Below are 21452 nucleotides of genomic sequence, written 5' to 3' on the forward strand. Positions count from 1 at the left end.
AAGAAAGAGAATTTTCTGAGTAATTCTAGCTTAACAGTATTAGTTTAACTTAAGCACCTCATTTAAGGTTTCTGACTCACCTAAGTGTTCAATTCTCATGACCGAAATTGTGAATTTGAACTCCCTTTCATTTTCTTCCTATTTCTCTTTCTTTTCGCCGACTTTCTCTTCTATCTCTCAAGAAGATAGTTTATCTAGAAGTTTCTCTGTCCTTCACCTTCCTTCTTTCTTTGTTCTAGGAACTTTGCCTTCTTTCTTTTGTTTCAGGAACTAATTTGTTATGGCAACTAATTGTTTCATAAGCTTAAGTGGCCAAGTTTAACTCAAACTAATCTTGCTTGGCCTCTAATAAAGAGATTTTTCTGAGTAATTCTAGTTTAACGATATTAGTTTAATCTAAGCACCTCATTTAAGGTTTTCTAAATCATCTAAGTCTTCAATTCTCAAGTCCAAAAGGATGAATTTGAATTTCTTTTGATTTTCTTCCTCTTTCTCTTCCATTTCCCTGACTTTCTCTTCTAGCTCTCAAAAAGAAAGTTTCTCTACAACTTTCTCCGTCCTTCTCTCTTTTGTTCTAGAAACTAATCAGCTTAGCTAACTAATTGTTTTATACTCTTAAGTAGCCAAGTTTAACTCAGACTAACCTTGCTTAGCCTCTAAGAAATAGAATTTTATTTGTAATTGTAGCTTAATGATATTTAAGGTTTTCTAAATCACCTAAGTGTTCAATTCTCAAGTCAAACATGATGAAGTTGAATTTCCTTTGTTTTTTTTCCTATTTCTCTTTCCTTTCTCTAACTCTCTCTTCTAGCTCTCAAGAACAAAGTTTTGCCGTAACTTTCTCTGTCCTTCTTTCTTTTTTTCTAGATACTAATTAGCTTAGGTAACTAATTGTTTCGTAGGCTTAATAATTGGCCAAGTTTAACTCAAACTAATCTTGCCTAGCCTATAAGAAAGGGAACTTTCTGTGTAACTATAGCTTAATCATGTTAGTTTAACTTAAGCAACCCATTAAATATTTTCTAAATCACCTTAGTGTTCAACTCTCACGTCCAAAATGATGAATTTGAATTCCCTTTGACTCTTTTTTTTTTTTTCCTTTCTATTTCTCATTCTTTTCTCTAACTTTCTCTTCTAGCTCTCAAGAAGATAGTTTATCTGTATCTTTCTCTGTCCATCTTCTTCCTTCTCCCTTTTGTTCTAGAAACTAATTAGCTTAGGTAACTAACTGTTTCATCAGCTTAAGTGCCCAAGTTTAAATCAAACTAATTTTCCTTAGCCTCTAACGAAGAGAATTGTCTGAGTAATTTTAGTTCAACGATATTAATTTATAACTTAAACACCTCATTTATGGTTTTCTAAATCACCTAAGTGTTCAATTGTCAAGTCCGAAAGGATGAATTTGAATTCCGGTTGATTTTCTTCCAATTTCTCTTTCTTTTCTCTGACTTTCTCTTCTTGCTCTCAAGAAGAAAGTTTCTCTGTAACTTCCTCCGTCCCTCTCCTTCTTTCTCTCTTTTGTTCTAAAAACTAATTAGGCTTGGTAAATAATTGTTTCATAAGCTTAAGTGACCGAGTTTAACTGAAACTAAACTTGCTTAGCTTCTAAGATACAGAATTTTCTAAGCAATTGTAACTTAACGATCTCGTTTAAGTTAAGTACCTCATTTATGGTTTTCTAAATCAACTGAGTGTTCAATTCTCAAGTCAGAAAGGATGAATTTGAATTCTTTTCGATTTTCTTCAAATGTCCCCTTCTTTGCACTAACCTTTTTTTTTTTCCTGCCCCGAAGAAGGAAGTTTCTCTGTAACTTTCTCCGTCCCTCTCCTTCCTCCTCTCCCTTTTGTTCTACGTACTCATTAGCTTAGGTAACAAATTGTTTCACAAGCTTAAATGGCCAAGTTTAACTCAAGCTAATCTTGCTTACCCACTAAGATAGTGAACTTTTTGAGTTATTGTAGCTTAACGATATTAGTTTAACATAAGCACCTCATTTAAGATTTTCTAAATCACCAAGGTATTCAATTCTCAATTTCACAAAAATTGAATTTGAATTCTCTTTGAATTTCCTCCTATTTCTCTTTCTTTTCTCTAACTTCTCTTCTAGCTCTCAAGAAGGAAAGTTTCTCTGTAACTCTCTCCGTCCTTCTGCTTCCTTCTCTCTTTTGTTCTAGAAACTAATTTTTTTTGGGTGAAACTAATTTGCTTAGGTGAGTAATTGTTTCATAACCCTAAGTGGCGAAGTTTAACTCAAACTATCATTGCTTGGCCTCTAAGAAAGAGAATTTTTTGTAGCTCAACGATATTAGTTTAATATAAGAACTTCATTTAAGGTTTTTGAAATCGCCTAAGTGTTCAATTCTCGAGTCCAAAAGGTTGAATTTGAATTCCCTTTGATTTTCTTCCTATTTCTCTTTCTTTGCTCTAACTTTCTCTTCGAGCTCTCATGAAGAAAGTTTCTCTGTAACTCTCTCCTTCCTTCTCCTTCTTTCTCCTTTGGTTCCAGAAACAAATTAGTTGTGGTAACTAATTATTTCATAAGCTTAAGTGGCCAAGTTTAACACAAACTAATCTTGCTTACCCTCTAAGAAAGAGAATTTTCTTAGTAATTTTAGCTTGACGATATTAGTTTTACTTCAGCAACTCGTTTAACGATTTCGAAATCACCTAAGTGTTCAATTCTCTAGTCCAAAATGATGAATTTGAATTTCCATTTTGTTCCAATTTCTCTTTCTTTGCTCTTACTTTCTCTTCTAGCTCTCAAGAAAATAGTTTCTCCGTAACTTTCTCCGTCCTTCTCCTTCCTTCTCTCTTTTGCTCTAGAAACTAATTAGCTTAGGTAACTAATTGTTTCATAGGATGAAGTGGCCAATTTTAACTTCAAACTAAGCCCTCTACGAAAGGGAATTTTTTGAGTAATTGTAGCTTAACGATACTAGTTTCACTTAAGAACCACATATAAGGTTTTCTAAATCACCTACGTGTTCAAATCTCAAGCCAGAAAATAATGAATTTGAATTCCTTTTGATTTTCTTCATGTTTCTCTTTCTTTTCTATAACTTTCTCTGCTAGCCCACAAGGAGAAATTTCTCTGCAACTTTCTACGTCCTTCTCCTACCTTATTTCTTTTGTTCTACGAACTAATTAGGTTTGGTAACTAATTGTTTCATAAGCCTAAGTGGCCAAGTTTAACTCAAACTAATCTTGCTTAGCCTCTAAGAAAGTTTCTCTGTAACTTTCTACGTCCTTCTCACTCCTTCTCTCTTTCATTCTAGAAACTAATTAGCTTAGTCATAAACTTAGGTCGCCAAGTCTGACTCGAACTAATCTTGCATAATCTCTAAGAAATAGAATTTTCTGAGTAATTGTAGCTTAACGATATTGGTTTAACTTAAGCACCTCATTTAAGGTTTTCTAAATCACATAAGTGCAAGCCCAAAAGGTTGAATTTGAATTCCCTTTTATTATCTTCCTGTTTCTCTTTCTTTTCCTTGACTTTCTCTTCTAGCTCTCAAGAAGAAAGTTTCTCGGTTACTTTCCTTCTCCTTCGTTCTCTCTTTTGTTCTAGAAACTAATTAGCTCAGACAACCAATTGTTTTCATAACCTTAAGTGGGGAAGTAGAACTCAAACTAACCTTGCTTTGCCTCTAAGAAAGAGAATTTTCTGAGTAATTCTAGCTTAACAGTATTAGTTTAACTTAAGCACCTCATTTAAGGTTTCTGACTCACCTAAGTGTTCAATTCTCAAGACCGAAATTGTGAATTTGAACTCCCTTTCATTTTCTTCTTATTTCTCTTTCTTTTCTCCGACTTTCTCTTCTATCTCTCAAGAAGATAGTTTATCTAGAAGTTTCTCTGTCCTTCACCTTCCTTCTTTCTTTGTTCTAGGAACTTTGCCTTCTTTCTTTTGTTCCAGGAACTAATTTGTTATGGCAACTAATTGTTTCATAAGCTTAAGTGGCCAAGTTTAACTCAAACTAATCTTGCTTGGCCTCTAATAAAGAGATTTTTCTGAGTAATTCTAGTTTAACGATATTAGTTTAATCTAAGCACCTCATTTAAGGTTTTCTAAATCATCTAAGTCTTCAATTCTCAAGTCCAAAAGGATGAATTTGAATTTCTTTTGATTTTCTTCCTCTTTCTCTTCCATTTCCCTGACTTTCTCTTCTAGCTCTCAAGAAGAAAGTTTCTCTACAACTTTCTCCGTGCTTCTCTCTTTTGTTCTAGAAACTAATCAGCTTAGCTAACTAATTGTTTTATACTCTTAAGTAGCCAAGTTTAACTCAGACTAACCTTGCTTAGCCTCTAAGAAATAGAATTTTATGTGTAATTGTAGCTTAATGATATTTAAGGTTTTCTAAATCACCTAAGTGTTCAATTCTCAAGTCAAACATGATGAAGTTGAATTTCCTTTGTTTTTTTTCCTATTTCTCTTTCCTTTCTCTAACTCTCTCTTCTAGCTCTCAAGAACAAAGTTTTGCCGTAACTTTCTCTGTCCTTCTTTCTTTTTTTCTAGATACTAATTAGCTTAGGTAACTAATTGTTTCGTAGGCTTAATAATTGGCCAAGTTTAACTCAAACTAATCTTGCCTAGCCTATAAGAAAGGGAACTTTCTGTGTAACTATAGCTTAATCATGTTAGTTTAACTTAAGCAACCCATTAAATATTTTCTAAATCACCTTAGTGTTCAACTCTCACGTCCAAAATGATGAATTTGAATTCCCTTTGACTCTTTTTTTTTTTTTTTCCTTTCTATTTCTCATTCTTTTCTCTAACTTTCTCTTCTAGCTCTCAAGAAGATAGTTTATCTGTATCTTTCTCTGTCCATCTTCTTCCTTCTCCCTTTTGTTCTAGAAACTAATTAGCTTAGGTAACTAACTGTTTCATCAGCTTAAGTGCCCAAGTTTAAATCAAACTAATTTTCCTTAGCCTCTAACGAAGAGAATTGTCTGAGTAATTTTAGTTCAACGATATTAATTTATAACTTAAACACCTCATTTATGGTTTTCTAAATCACCTAAGTGTTCAATTGTCAAGTCCGAAAGGATGAATTTGAATTCCGGTTGATTTTCTTCCAATTTCTCTTTCTTTTCTCTGACTTTCTCTTCTTGCTCTCAAGAAGAAAGTTTCTCTGTAACTTCCTCCGTCCCTCTCCTTCTTTCTCTCTTTTGTTCTAAAAACTAATTAGGCTTGGTAAATAATTGTTTCATAAGCTTAAGTGACCGAGTTTAACTGAAACTAAACTTGCTTAGCTTCTAAGATACAGAATTTTCTAAGCAATTGTAACTTAACGATCTCGTTTAAGTTAAGTACCTCATTTATGGTTTTCTAAATCAACTGAGTGTTCAATTCTCAAGTCAGAAAGGATGAATTTGAATTCTTTTCGATTTTCTTCAAATGTCCCCTTCTTTGCACTAACCTTTTTTTTTTTCCTGCCCCGAAGAAGGAAGTTTCTCTGTAACTTTCTCCGTCCCTCTCCTTCCTCCTCTCCCTTTTGTTCTACGTACTCATTAGCTTAGGTAACAAATTGTTTCACAAGCTTAAGTGGCCAAGTTTAACTCAAGCTAATCTTGCTTACCCACTAAGATAGTGAACTTTTTGAGTTATTGTAGCTTAACGATATTAGTTTAACATAAGCACCTCATTTAAGATTTTCTAAATCACCAAGGTATTCAATTCTCAATTTCACAAAAATTGAATTTGAATTCTCTTTGAATTTCCTCCTATTTCTCTTTCTTTTCTCTAACTTCTCTTCTAGCTCTCAAGAAGGAAAGTTTCTCTGTAACTCTCTCCGTCCTTCTGCTTCCTTCTCTCTTTTGTTCTAGAAACTAATTTTTTTTGGGTGAAACTAATTTGCTTAGGTGAGTAATTGTTTCATAACCCTAAGTGGCGAAGTTTAACTCAAACTATCATTGCTTGGCCTCTAAGAAAGAGAATTTTTTGTAGCTCAACGATATTAGTTTAATATAAGAACTTCATTTAAGGTTTTTGAAATCGCCTAAGTGTTCAATTCTCGAGTCCAAAAGGTTGAATTTGAATTCCCTTTGATTTTCTTCCTATTTCTCTTTCTTTGCTCTAACTTTCTCTTCGAGCTCTCATGAAGAAAGTTTCTCTGTAACTCTCTCCTTCCTTCTCCTTCTTTCTCCTTTGGTTCCAGAAACAAATTAGTTGTGGTAACTAATTATTTCATAAGCTTAAGTGGCCAAGTTTAACACAAACTAATCTTGCTTACCCTCTAAGAAAGAGAATTTTCTTAGTAATTTTAGCTTGACGATATTAGTTTTACTTCAGCAACTCGTTTAACGATTTCGAAATCACCTAAGTGTTCAATTCTCTAGTCCAAAATGATGAATTTGAATTTCCATTTTGTTCCAATTTCTCTTTCTTTGCTCTTACTTTCTCTTCTAGCTCTCAAGAAAATAGTTTCTCCGTAACTTTCTCCGTCCTTCTCCTTCCTTCTCTCTTTTGCTCTAGAAACTAATTAGCTTAGGTAACTAATTGTTTCATAGGATGAAGTGGCCAATTTTAACTTCAAACTAAGCCCTCTACGAAAGGGAATTTTTTGAGTAATTGTAGCTTAACGATACTAGTTTCACTTAAGAACCACATATAAGGTTTTCTAAATCACCTACGTGTTCAAATCTCAAGCCAGAAAATAATGAATTTGAATTCCTTTTGATTTTCTTCATGTTTCTCTTTCTTTTCTATAACTTTCTCTGCTAGCCCACAAGGAGAAATTTCTCTGCAACTTTCTACGTCCTTCTCCTACCTTATTTCTTTTGTTCTACGAACTAATTAGGTTTGGTAACTAATTGTTTCATAAGCCTAAGTGGCCAAGTTTAACTCAAACTAATCTTGCTTAGCCTCTAAGAAAGTTTCTCTGTAACTTTCTACGTCCTTCTCACTCCTTCTCTCTTTCATTCTAGAAACTAATTAGCTTAGTCATAAACTTAGGTCGCCAAGTCTGACTCGAACTAATCTTGCATAATCTCTAAGAAATAGAATTTTCTGAGTAATTGTAGCTTAACGATATTGGTTTAACTTAAGCACCTCATTTAAGGTTTTCTAAATCACATAAGTGCAAGCCCAAAAGGTTGAATTTGAATTCCCTTTTATTATCTTCCTGTTTCTCTTTCTTTTCCTTGACTTTCTCTTCTAGCTCTCAAGAAGAAAGTTTCTCGGTTACTTTCCTTCTCCTTCGTTCTCTCTTTTGTTCTAGAAACTAATTAGCTCAGACAACCAATTGTTTTCATAACCTTAAGTGGGGAAGTAGAACTCAAACTAACCTTGCTTTGCCTCTAAGAAAGAGAATTTTCTGAGTAATTCTAGCTTAACAGTATTAGTTTAACTTAAGCACCTCATTTAAGGTTTCTGACTCACCTAAGTGTTCAATTCTCAAGACCGAAATTGTGAATTTGAACTCCCTTTCATTTTCTTCTTATTTCTCTTTCTTTTCTCCGACTTTCTCTTCTATCTCTCAAGAAGATAGTTTATCTAGAAGTTTCTCTGTCCTTCACCTTCCTTCTTTCTTTGTTCTAGGAACTTTGCCTTCTTTCTTTTGTTCCAGGAACTAATTTGTTATGGCAACTAATTGTTTCATAAGCTTAAGTGGCCAAGTTTAACTCAAACTAATCTTGCTTGGCCTCTAATAAAGAGATTTTTCTGAGTAATTCTAGTTTAACGATATTAGTTTAATCTAAGCACCTCATTTAAGGTTTTCTAAATCATCTAAGTCTTCAATTCTCAAGTCCAAAAGGATGAATTTGAATTTCTTTTGATTTTCTTCCTCTTTCTCTTCCATTTCCCTGACTTTCTCTTCTAGCTCTCAAGAAGAAAGTTTCTCTACAACTTTCTCCGTGCTTCTCTCTTTTGTTCTAGAAACTAATCAGCTTAGCTAACTAATTGTTTTATACTCTTAAGTAGCCAAGTTTAACTCAGACTAACCTTGCTTAGCCTCTAAGAAATAGAATTTTATGTGTAATTGTAGCTTAATGATATTTAAGGTTTTCTAAATCACCTAAGTGTTCAATTCTCAAGTCAAACATGATGAAGTTGAATTTCCTTTGTTTTTTTTCCTATTTCTCTTTCCTTTCTCTAACTCTCTCTTCTAGCTCTCAAGAACAAAGTTTCGCCGTAACTTTCTCTGTCCTTCTTTCTTTTTTTCTAGATACTAATTAGCTTAGGTAACTAATTGTTTCGTAGGCTTAATAATTGGCCAAGTTTAACTCAAACTAATCTTGCCTAGCCTATAAGAAAGGGAACTTTCTGTGTAACTATAGCTTAATCATGTTAGTTTAACTTAAGCAACCCATTAAATATTTTCTAAATCACCTTAGTGTTCAACTCTCACGTCCAAAATGATGAATTTGAATTCCCTTTGACTCTTTTTTTTTTTTTTTCCTTTCTATTTCTCATTCTTTTCTCTAACTTTCTCTTCTAGCTCTCAAGAAGATAGTTTATCTGTATCTTTCTCTGTCCATCTTCTTCCTTCTCCCTTTTGTTCTAGAAACTAATTAGCTTAGGTAACTAACTGTTTCATCAGCTTAAGTGCCCAAGTTTAAATCAAACTAATTTTCCTTAGCCTCTAACGAAGAGAATTGTCTGAGTAATTTTAGTTCAACGATATTAATTTATAACTTAAACACCTCATTTATGGTTTTCTAAATCACCTAAGTGTTCAATTGTCAAGTCCGAAAGGATGAATTTGAATTCCGGTTGATTTTCTTCCAATTTCTCTTTCTTTTCTCTGACTTTCTCTTCTTGCTCTCAAGAAGAAAGTTTCTCTGTAACTTCCTCCGTCCCTCTCCTTCTTTCTCTCTTTTGTTCTAAAAACTAATTAGGCTTGGTAAATAATTGTTTCATAAGCTTAAGTGACCGAGTTTAACTGAAACTAAACTTGCTTAGCTTCTAAGATACAGAATTTTCTAAGCAATTGTAACTTAACGATCTCGTTTAAGTTAAGTACCTCATTTATGGTTTTCTAAATCAACTGAGTGTTCAATTCTCAAGTCAGAAAGGATGAATTTGAATTCTTTTCGATTTTCTTCAAATGTCCCCTTCTTTGCACTAACCTTTTTTTTTTTCCTGCCCCGAAGAAGGAAGTTTCTCTGTAACTTTCTCCGTCCCTCTCCTTCCTCCTCTCCCTTTTGTTCTACGTACTCATTAGCTTAGGTAACAAATTGTTTCACACGCTTAAGTGGCCAAGTTTAACTCAAGCTAATCTTGCTTACCCACTAAGATAGTGAACTTTTTGAGTTATTGTAGCTTAACGATATTAGTTTAACATAAGCACCTCATTTAAGATTTTCTAAATCACCAAGGTATTCAATTCTCAATTTCACAAAAATTGAATTTGAATTCTCTTTGAATTTCCTCCTATTTCTCTTTCTTTTCTCTAACTTCTCTTCTAGCTCTCAAGAAGGAAAGTTTCTCTGTAACTCTCTCCGTCCTTCTGCTTCCTTCTCTCTTTTGTTCTAGAAACTAATTTTTTTTGGGTGAAACTAATTTGCTTAGGTGAGTAATTGTTTCATAACCCTAAGTGGCGAAGTTTAACTCAAACTATCATTGCTTGGCCTCTAAGAAAGAGAATTTTTTGTAGCTCAACGATATTAGTTTAATATAAGAACTTCATTTAAGGTTTTTGAAATCGCCTAAGTGTTCAATTCTCGAGTCCAAAAGGTTGAATTTGAATTCCCTTTGATTTTCTTCCTATTTCTCTTTCTTTGCTCTAACTTTCTCTTCGAGCTCTCATGAAGAAAGTTTCTCTGTAACTCTCTCCTTCCTTCTCCTTCTTTCTCCTTTGGTTCCAGAAACAAATTAGTTGTGGTAACTAATTATTTCATAAGCTTAAGTGGCCAAGTTTAACACAAACTAATCTTGCTTACCCTCTAAGAAAGAGAATTTTCTTAGTAATTTTAGCTTGACGATATTAGTTTTACTTCAGCAACTCGTTTAACGATTTCGAAATCACCTAAGTGTTCAATTCTCTAGTCCAAAATGATGAATTTGAATTTCCATTTTGTTCCAATTTCTCTTTCTTTGCTCTTACTTTCTCTTCTAGCTCTCAAGAAAATAGTTTCTCCGTAACTTTCTCCGTCCTTCTCCTTCCTTCTCTCTTTTGCTCTAGAAACTAATTAGCTTAGGTAACTAATTGTTTCATAGGATGAAGTGGCCAATTTTAACTTCAAACTAAGCCCTCTACGAAAGGGAATTTTTGGAGTAATTGTAGCTTAACGATACTAGTTTCACTTAAGAACCACATATAAGGTTTTCTAAATCACCTACGTGTTCAAATCTCAAGCCAGAAAATAATGAATTTGAATTCCTTTTGATTTTCTTCATGTTTCTCTTTCTTTTCTATAACTTTCTCTGCTAGCCCACAAGGAGAAATTTCTCTGCAACTTTCTACGTCCTTCTCCTACCTTATTTCTTTTGTTCTACGAACTAATTAGGTTTGGTAACTAATTGTTTCATAAGCCTAAGTGGCCAAGTTTAACTCAAACTAATCTTGCTTAGCCTCTAAGAAAGTTTCTCTGTAACTTTCTACGTCCTTCTCACTCCTTCTCTCTTTCATTCTAGAAACTAATTAGCTTAGTCATAAACTTAGGTCGCCAAGTCTGACTCGAACTAATCTTGCATAATCTCTAAGAAATAGAATTTTCTGAGTAATTGTAGCTTAACGATATTGGTTTAACTTAAGCACCTCATTTAAGGTTTTCTAAATCACATAAGTGCAAGCCCAAAAGGTTGAATTTGAATTCCCTTTTATTATCTTCCTGTTTCTCTTTCTTTTCCTTGACTTTCTCTTCTAGCTCTCAAGAAGAAAGTTTCTCGGTTACTTTCCTTCTCCTTCGTTCTCTCTTTTGTTCTAGAAACTAATTAGCTCAGACAACCAATTGTTTTCATAACCTTAAGTGGGGAAGTAGAACTCAAACTAACCTTGCTTTGCCTCTAAGAAAGAGAATTTTCTGAGTAATTCTAGCTTAACAGTATTAGTTTAACTTAAGCACCTCATTTAAGGTTTCTGACTCACCTAAGTGTTCAATTCTCAAGACCGAAATTGTGAATTTGAACTCCCTTTCATTTTCTTCTTATTTCTCTTTCTTTTCTCCGACTTTCTCTTCTATCTCTCAAGAAGATAGTTTATCTAGAAGTTTCTCTGTCCTTCACCTTCCTTCTTTCTTTGTTCTAGGAACTTTGCCTTCTTTCTTTTGTTCCAGGAACTAATTTGTTATGGCAACTAATTGTTTCATAAGCTTAAGTGGCCAAGTTTAACTCAAACTAATCTTGCTTGGCCTCTAATAAAGAGATTTTTCTGAGTAATTCTAGTTTAACGATATTAGTTTAATCTAAGCACCTCATTTAAGGTTTTCTAAATCATCTAAGTCTTCAATTCTCAAGTCCAAAAGGATGAATTTGAATTTCTTTTGATTTTCTTCCTCTTTCTCTTCCATTTCCCTGACTTTCTCTTCTAGCTCTCAAGAAGAAAGTTTCTCTACAACTTTCTCCGTGCTTCTCTCTTTTGTTCTAGAAACTAATCAGCTTAGCTAACTAATTGTTTTATACTCTTAAGTAGCCAAGTTTAACTCAGACTAACCTTGCTTAGCCTCTAAGAAAGAGAATTTTATGTGTAATTGTAGCTTAATGATATTTAAGGTTTTCTAAATCACCTAAGTGTTCAATTCTCAAGTCAAACATGATGAAGTTGAATTTCCTTTGTTTTTTTTCCTATTTCTCTTTCCTTTCTCTAACTCTCTCTTCTAGCTCTCAAGAACAAAGTTTCGCCGTAACTTTCTCTGTCCTTCTTTCTTTTTTTCTAGATACTAATTAGCTTAGGTAACTAATTGTTTCGTAGGCTTAATAATTGGCCAAGTTTAACTCAAACTAATCTTGCCTAGCCTATAAGAAAGGGAACTTTCTGTGTAACTATAGCTTAATCATGTTAGTTTAACTTAAGCAACCCATTAAATATTTTCTAAATCACCTTAGTGTTCAACTCTCACGTCCAAAATGATGAATTTGAATTCCCTTTGACTCTTTTTTTTTTTTTTTCCTTTCTATTTCTCATTCTTTTCTCTAACTTTCTCTTCTAGCTCTCAAGAAGATAGTTTATCTGTATCTTTCTCTGTCCATCTTCTTCCTTCTCCCTTTTGTTCTAGAAACTAATTAGCTTAGGTAACTAACTGTTTCATCAGCTTAAGTGCCCAAGTTTAAATCAAACTAATTTTCCTTAGCCTCTAACGAAGAGAATTGTCTGAGTAATTTTAGTTCAACGATATTAATTTATAACTTAAACACCTCATTTATGGTTTTCTAAATCACCTAAGTGTTCAATTGTCAAGTCCGAAAGGATGAATTTGAATTCCGGTTGATTTTCTTCCAATTTCTCTTTCTTTTCTCTGACTTTCTCTTCTTGCTCTCAAGAAGAAAGTTTCTCTGTAACTTCCTCCGTCCCTCTCCTTCCTTCTCTCTTTTGTTCTAAAAACTAATTAGGCTTGGTAAATAATTGTTTCATAAGCTTAAGTGACCGAGTTTAACTGAAACTAAACTTGCTTAGCTTCTAAGATACAGAATTTTCTAAGCAATTGTAACTTAACGATCTCGTTTAAGTTAAGTACCTCATTTATGGTTTTCTAAATCAACTGAGTGTTCAATTCTCAAGTCAGAAAGGATGAATTTGAATTCTTTTCGATTTTCTTCAAATGTCCCCTTCTTTGCACTAACCTTTTTTTTTTTCCTGCCCCGAAGAAGGAAGTTTCTCTGTAACTTTCTCCGTCCCTCTCCTTCCTCCTCTCCCTTTTGTTCTACGTACTCATTAGCTTAGGTAACAAATTGTTTCACAAGCTTAAGTGGCCAAGTTTAACTCAAGCTAATCTTGCTTACCCACTAAGATAGTGAACTTTTTGAGTTATTGTAGCTTAACGATATTAGTTTAACATAAGCACCTCATTTAAGATTTTCTAAATCACCAAGGTATTCAATTCTCAATTTCACAAAAATTGAATTTAATTCTCTTTGAATTTCCTCCTATTTCTCTTTCTTTTCTCTAACTTCTCTTCTAGCTCTCAAGAAGGAAAGTTTCTCTGTAACTCTCTCCGTCCTTCTGCTTCCTTCTCTCTTTTGTTCTAGAAACTAATTAGCTTAGGTGAGTAATTGTTTCATAACCCTAAGTGGCGAAGTTTAACTCAAACTATCCTTGCTTGGCCTCTAAGAAAGAGAATTTTCTGTAGCTCAACGATATTAGTTTAATATAAGAACTTCATTTAAGGTTTTTGAAATCGCCTAAGTGTTCAATTCTCGAGTCCAAAAGGTTGAATTTGAATTCCCTTTGATTTTCTTCCTATTTCTCTTTCTTTGCTCTAACTTTTTCTTCGAGCTCTCAAGAAGAAAGTTTCTCTGTAACTCTCTCCTTCCTTCTCCTTCTTTCTCCTTTGGTTCCAGAAACAAATTAGTTGTGGTAACTAATTATTTCATAAGCTTAAGTGGCCAAGTTTAACACAAACTAATCTTGCTTACCCTCTAAGAAAGAGAATTTTCTTAGTAATTTTAGCTTGACGATATTAGTTTTACTTCAGCAACTCGTTTAACGATTTCGAAATCACCTAAGTGTTCAATTCTCTAGTCCAAAAGGATGAATTTGAATTTTCATTTTGTTCCAATTTCTCTTTCTTTGCTCTTATTTTCTCTTCTAGCTCTCAAGAAAATAGTTTCTCCGTAACTTTCTCCGTCCTTCTCCTTCCTTCTCTCTTTTGCTCTAAAAACTAATTAGCTTAGGTAACTAATTGTTTCATAGGATTAAGTGGCCAATTTTAACTCAAACTAAGCCCTCTACGAAAGGGAATTTTTTGAGTAATTGTAGCTTAACGATACTAGTTTCACTTAAGAACCACATATAAGGTTTTCTAAATCACCTACGTGTTCAAATCTCAAGCCAGAAAATAATGAATTTGAATTCCTTTTGATTTTCTTCATGTTTCTCTTTCTTTTCTATAACTTTCTCTGCTAGCCCATAAGAAGAAATTTCTCTGCAACTTTCTCCGTCCTTCTCCTATCTTATTTCTTTTGTTCTACGAACTAATTAGGTTTGGTAACTAATTCTTTCATAAGCTTAAGTGGCTAAGTTTAACTCAAACTAATCTTGCTTAGCCTCTAAGAAAGTTTCTCTGTATCTTTTTTGGGTGAATAAGAAAGAAATAAAACAGAAAGATTTACAAGAATACAAGGGGCATACCCCCGGCCCTAACAACAGAACAACAACACGAGCCTTTGCCCAAAGCCACCGAAGCCCAAGAAAACACAATACAAAAAAACACTAAACCAAGCCTAGGAGCTACATCCGAAAGATTAAGAGAGCCAATTGAATACTAGCCAATCGATCTGTACAAAGGCCATATCCTATGATGGATAGGGACTTTGTACAAAAGACAAAGCCAACAGCCAAAAAGCATCACCACTTCAACAAAACCCCTACACAACCCGTAGGGATAGGCACTATCACAATAACAAACCTCCCTACGCAAACCGTAGGGATAGGTACCTGTAACAAAATAGATATCATACAAAAATAACAACCCAAAAGGGATCGTAGGGATGAGCCAAGAGAGGCCCATCCTACCGAAGTTGCTCAAAAACCGATTACACGATACCCCAAAATGCACATAAAGCTTCCTACACAACCCGTAGGAGTGGGCAAACTGCACAATAAAACTATGAACAAATAACAGGAAAGACCACTGATTAGCTCTCACTTGTAGCATAGCAAGGCGCTTGAAGCAGCCATCACCATGGTATATACACACCCTGCCAACTGCCACTCGTACCTGTGCAGCAATCAGCCACCACTCCTCCACTGCATGAGATAAATACACTGTCAACAGCCTCAGGTAACTACGGATTAAGAAATCACCACACTTCCGCACCACGACGTAAACCACCAGCCATGGATTGAAAGTACCACCTCTGTAATGAAGATCATAAAGCAGCAGAAATAATAAGCACACTGTATAGGACCTCCCCACACTCGGCCCACAATAAAGCATGTCATTCCACTCCATATAGAACCTTACATCACTTGACCCACACCTTACATGATTTCTCAATAGAACAAGATGGACAGTATACTTAAAAGCTCCATAAACCTGCACAAAACATATATAATATATAATAAATGTTAGAGCAAAACATGTATACTGTCTCTCAGCTGCTGATTGTGGTCCTCTCATTGATAGGATCACCAAAAAAGTGAAGAGTTGGACCAATAGAGCTTTGTCTTACGTTGGTAGAAGCCAGCTCATTCAATCCATTCTCTTTTCTATGCAAGTGTACTGGTCCTCCCTTTTCATTCTTCCCAAGAAGGTCATTAGGGAGATTGATAGTATTCTTAAAGCCTTCCTTTGGTCTGGTACTGATCTTAAAACTCATAGTGCCAAAATTGCCTGGGATTCTGTTTGTGCTCCTAAAAATGAGGGAGGTTTGGGCTTTAAATCTTTAGATATTTGGAATAAAGCGGCCATAGCTAAACACATTTGGTTTTTGTTTTCTGGGGGTGAGGGATCGATGTGGTGTCAGTGGGTCAAATCCTATTTATTAAAGGGGAAGAGTTTCTGGATAGTTAACGTTCCTAATGATCCCTCTTGGGTGTGGAGAAAATTATTGTCTCTTAGGAAGTGGGTTTCCCCACTGATTAAGCATAAGATTGGGTGTGGGGACACTACTTTCCTTTGGTTTGATAATTGGCACCCCATTGGTGATGTGGAACAAATTCGGGGATAGAATTATTTATGACTCTGCCCTTAACAGTGATACAAAAGTCAGTAAAATCATTGATGGGTCTTCTTGGAAGTGGCCTTTTCCCAACTCTTGGGAAATTCAGGAGCTAATCTCCTCTACTCCTGCGTGCTTTCATCCCAATCCTTCCAGCATTGATCAAGCTTTTTGGAATCTTACTACTGATGGTAAGTTTTCCATTCAATCAGCTTGGAATCATTGGAGAAAGAAATTCGATAAAGTGGTTTGGCATAAGCTTGTGTGGGCCCCTCACAGAATCCCTAAAGTCAGCTTCATTGTTTGGGTGGCTCTCCACAACAGACTTTACACTGGTGATAGACTCCATATGTTTGGCCTGTCCACTAGCTCTCACTGCCCCTTTTGCCTCCACCTGGAGGAAAGCCACTCTCATCTATTCTTTGAGTGCATCTTCTCTAGTAGAGTCTGGAGTGCCATTGAAGTTGCTTGTAACATTAAGTGGCCTGTTCTTGGTTGGCCTGATAGTGTTACATTTGCTTCTAAGGAGACTAAAGGTAACTCTTTGAGGGTTAATATCATTAGTAATGCATTCTTGTGTTCTGTTTACATGATCTGGATTGAGAGAAATAACAGAATTTTTAACAAAGAGCTAAAACCTGAAGAGGTGGTCATTAAATCTGTTATCCAAATGGTTAGAGATAGAATGCTGTCAATTAAGAATATTCCTAGATCTAATGGTGACAAATGGTTTCTTGATCAATGGAGTTTGCCGGAGACAATTTTGAAGCCCCATAGCATCAGAAATGGGAGGGCTGCTGAGTGATGTGTGTTTACTAAATGTGGGTCGAGAGATGGTGCGCTTATATGAGGGCTTTATGTATTTAAGTTTTTTCTTTTGTAGGTATTTTCGGGTGTTTCAAGTGGTGCTATCTATCCTTGAGGGTCGAGTGATGAAAGTTACTTTATATGTTCTCCAATTACATGTGGGTCGAGTGATGTTAGCCATAAAAATATTTTTTTTTTTGGGTAAGTACAGCCATAAAATTTTTACTAATGACTATATATACTGTAAATTTTTATCTGCAGGTTAAGGAAGCTAATTTCGAGTGGTGTGAGCCCCTAAACTGTGGGCCGAGTGATGAGAGTTCCTACATTGAGTGTCCTGCTGCTATGTTTTGTCTTTGGTATCACTGGATGTACTCACTTCTGATTTCTTCTACAGGGTTTATTACAATGTTTGAGCACTATGGTGGCTGCCTGGATAGGGATATGTGCTATGCGTCTGAAGGATGTGGCTGTTATGATATTCCTATGCTGGGCAGATTGGGCTGCTGTGGGTCCACTACAATGTTTGAGTTCTATTGGGGCTGTATGGATTGCTGTGGGTTTGATGGCACTAAGGGTGGTCGTGCTTACTGGCACTTGATGATGGCTGCTTGTAGCGCCTTTGTGGATACTTGTCTTTCTTTTATTTTTATTTTATTGTACTGTGTATGGACTATGAGTGTTTTGCTGGGTTGTCACTCCTTTTGGCCTAGCCGTGTGAGATGTACATGGTCTCTCATTTTGTGTTTTCTGCTAGTTTTAGCCGTTTTGTGGGCTGGTTTGGTACAGATTTGGGTCGTTGTTTGGATGTGTTCATGGTCCTCATTCAAATTTATGCGGCTCATGAACATATTTTTTGGGGGGTTATAATTTTCCCATGTTTTGCTTTCCTTTCTCCAGTTTTAAGTCTTGTTTTTTTTTGGTCCTGTTTTATTTTGGTTTGTTTGCTGGTTGAGTGTTTTGGCCTCTTTCTTTTGTTCTTGTATAGTTTTCGTTAGGTCCTGGGGTATGCCCCTTGTAGCTGTGTAATCTCTGTTTTTTTATTTATGTCTTATTCACCCAAAAAAAGTATACTGTCTCTCATCACTCAACCCACAGTGGCAGAAAATATTTTGCTTGCTCACATCACTCAACCCTCCAAATCAGCCACTTCAATGATATAGGATTCATCATAACCTGATAAGGAAGGAAAGAACCTACAAAAAGAACACCCAATTAGTAAAACCCCACAGTATATGCTCACCATCACTCGACCCTAATTGTAGGTGAACTCACACCACTCATTCTCCTGCCATCTGCAATAGCATTGGTCGGCTGCATGATTTTGTAGGGTAGATTCCATTTCTCCAAAAACCAATGATCACCTGCAGAAGGTTTAATATTTTCCAAAGAAAGAAGCCTACCCCTAACCATTTGGATAATAGAGTTAGTAACAACCTCTTCAGGTTTGTGGACCTTACTAAAGATTCTACTATTCCTCTCCATCCAAATGTGGTAGACAGTGCAGAGAAAAGACAACTTCAAAATCAGCACTTTCAAAGAATTACCACTGGTAGATTTAGTAGCAAACTCAACAGTGTCCAACCGAGGCAGAGAAGGCCAGTTAGCATTACATTTGGCAAGCATGCCACCCCAAATCCTAGAAGAAAATATACACCTAAAAAAGAGATGGGAGTGATTCTCCTCAGGTGCTTGACAGAAAGGGCAACAAGGATTAAGGACAAGACCAAAAGTTTGAAGTCTATCACCAGTATTAAGTCTCTCTCGTTTTTATGACTTACTTACCCAAAAAAAAAAGTCTCTCGTTAATGGCCAACCAAACAATAAAACTAACCCTAGGGATTAAAGGGGGGCCCCAGATAAGTTTGGACCAAGGGACTTTTGGCCCCTTTTCCCTCCACCAATCCCAAACTGACTGGATAGAAAAAGTACCATCAGCAGTCAAGCTCCACACTGGAGTATCAGAAGAGCCAGGTGAAGGTAAGAGAGATGAAGGAGTGGAAGAGATCCACTCCTTGATCTCCCAAGAGTTAGAAATAGGCCACTTCCAAGAACAATTAGAGACTATAGAGCTAACCTTGGAACGGTCAGGAAGATTAGTATCATAAAGAATCCTGGGCCCAAACCTTTGCCAAAGCGAACCAAGAGGGTGGTAATTGTCATGCCAAAGAAACACATTGTCACCATTACCAATCTTGAATTTGATGAGAGGATAGATTAAGTTTCTGAGGGACAAAATTTTCCTCCAAACCCAAGAAGGATCACTAGGGGTCTTAACGGACCAGAAACTCCTACCTTTGAGCAAGTAAGACTTAACCCATTGGGGCAAAGAAAGGGAAATATGATGGGAATTGGCAAGGCAATTAGGGAGAGCTTCTCTCTCTAAATTCTAGAGAGAGAAAGCTTCTTCCCGTTGGTAGCCGTGGAAGTCTTGAGGGTGATGGACTGGTGCTATTCAGGCCAGCTTGGTTAGCTCCTCTGCCCACGTTTTTATGGGTGAGTGAGTATGTTTCTGGTCTGGTAAGCCCCGGTTAGGGGTGTTGTCGACTTTTGTTTGTGTTTTTCATCTTTGTTTGGAGTTCTCTGGTAGTTTTGGGAGGTATTTATGCCCCAGCAGATTTCGACATCCATAGTTTCTTGAGCTCTGGTTAGCCATAGCTATCATTTGGCACCCCCGTTGGTCAAATCGTCCGTGGGTTAGAGCCTGATTCGGAGTTTGATCACTGTTTGGTGGGTTCTTTGATGTGTCGGTGGTTCTCTGTGTTTGTGTAACTTGGTTGCTGAAAGAGGGGGTCTGTAAATGCATCCTGTACCTGCTGGATGTCTCTCCGTTGGTTGATGAACTTGCAAGTGGGGCCTAGACTGTCGTCTTCGGTTCTATTTTGTAAGTTTTCTTGTGGTTTTTGCTGGTGGTAAGCATGTTCCTGGTGAGGAGTAGCAGGTGGTTCTTTTTTTAGAAGAGTGGACTGAACCATCTTCATTGACGTCGCTAGTGGCTCACGGGCGTTGAAGTTGGGTGTTGTTCAGTGTGCACAGATGCAAGGTGATCCGTGCGTTGTGTTATGTGTTATGAGTGCTGGAGGTGTTGTTATTCATCGCCGGTGCTCTCTGTGTTCCGGTGGTATTCTTGGTGCTGCCATTGTTATTCGTTTTTATGGCAGATTTGCTGGAAATGGCGTGCTTTTGCCGTATTTCTAGGTGCTCCGGCCGTGATAATGAAGATGCTAGGGTGAAGGTCTGCTTGCTCGCCGTTCATGGCAGTTGTGTGATCTTTCCCTGGTTTTGTTTCTTTCGTTGGTCTCTTGAACTCTGGTTTTTCTGGAGCTTAGGAGGTTATATATACTGAGTGTATGGCGTGGTTAGAGTAGCTGATTCTACTACGCCATGTTCCGGTGGATGGTTTTCGACGAGGATATTATCTGGGTTTGTTCCTAGGTTGCAATGGATGTGGGTTGTACTGGTGGTGTCTTCGCCAGAGGTGTCTTCTTGCACCGGTGTTGATTGGTTCAGTTGTGAAGTCGGTTCTGCAGTTGACGCGTTTGTCTCACAGTCTGGATGACGCGTAGGTGCAATATTGGGGTCCTGCAAAGTTGTGATCATCAGCATGGGTAACACCGACCTCGTGAAAGGTGATAGTGGGGGTTGGTTTCAAAATTGTTTCTAATTTCCCGCCGGTTTTGTAGGAGCCCATGGTTTTTTCTATATACAATGGTGATTTGTGCATCTGGGGAGGTGTGTATCCACGTGCAGATTTTAAAAACTTTTATATTGGTTTCACCAAACCAGAAAGAGTGGCCCACGGTTTTGGGATATGTTTTGGTATATATATTATATATATAATATATTTGTGTCTCAGTAGGTAAATGGCTGAGAGTGTTGGTTTGATGTGGGCCCAACAAAATTCATGGATTCTTGATTTGTTTAGTTTTGGCCCACGGTAAATTGGTTTTTTGAAGAAATTAGTGGGGCCCATTTCGACTTCTTGGTTATATTTTAATGGGTCTACTATTATTTTATTTCCACGGTTGATGGGCTAAATTTTTGGGCTCATAGTATTTTTGTTTAGCCACATTGCAGTGGACCTTTTGTAGTCGGTTATTTCATGTTGATTGATCATGTGATCCTCATGTGACTCGATATGAGGGTGGTTTTGAGCCATCTCCACCAAGAGTGATTGGGGAGTCACTGCTATGGGGAATAGTGGTTCGATAACTAGCCGAGTTAGAGACTGGGAGATGAGCAGGAGGATAGCTACCAGTTTTCTGGTTGTTTCTTGTCTTCATGTGACCCTTCCTAATTGATTGTATTGCCACGCCTGACATGGAGTGAAGGGGACACTGCCGTGGGGTTTGAGGCTTGTGATCTACCAAGGGAGGGACTGGGGGATGTGATGATTGCTCTCATGTTTTGATGGCTATGTATTGGTTTGTTGCAGCGGGGTTATTGTTTTTCACTAGACTTCTCAAGACCGTTGATTATGGTGATTGACTATGCAAGCTTCATGTGACTCAGCTAGGATCTTTCATGGGATAGATATTTTCCTTCGTCATGGCTTTGGTTGAGTGGCTAGGATGTCACAGCTATGAGAAGTGAGATGCTTATTGGATTCCATGCTTTCATCCGAGGTAGAGACTGGGAGCAAGCGGGGGCAGTTATCATTTCCGATTGGTCTTGTTGGATGTTTAGTTGTTACATTTGTTTTGTGTGTTTGTCTATAATATGAGTCTATGGTGTGTCTTTGTTTATTTGCCCATATATCCACCCCAAGCTTCCATCTATTATCTCTGATGGTAGGGGTTACTTGGGGACAAAAAGGATATATGGGCAAAGTGGGATTCTGTTTTTCAGTTGTTGTTTTTTCGCCTTTGCGAGTGTGGTTTT

This window comes from Camellia sinensis, chromosome 2 (genome assembly GCF_055761805.1).
Source record: "Camellia sinensis isolate YWXY chromosome 2, ASM5576180v1, whole genome shotgun sequence".
Lineage (NCBI taxonomy): Eukaryota > Viridiplantae > Streptophyta > Magnoliopsida > Ericales > Theaceae > Camellia > Camellia sinensis.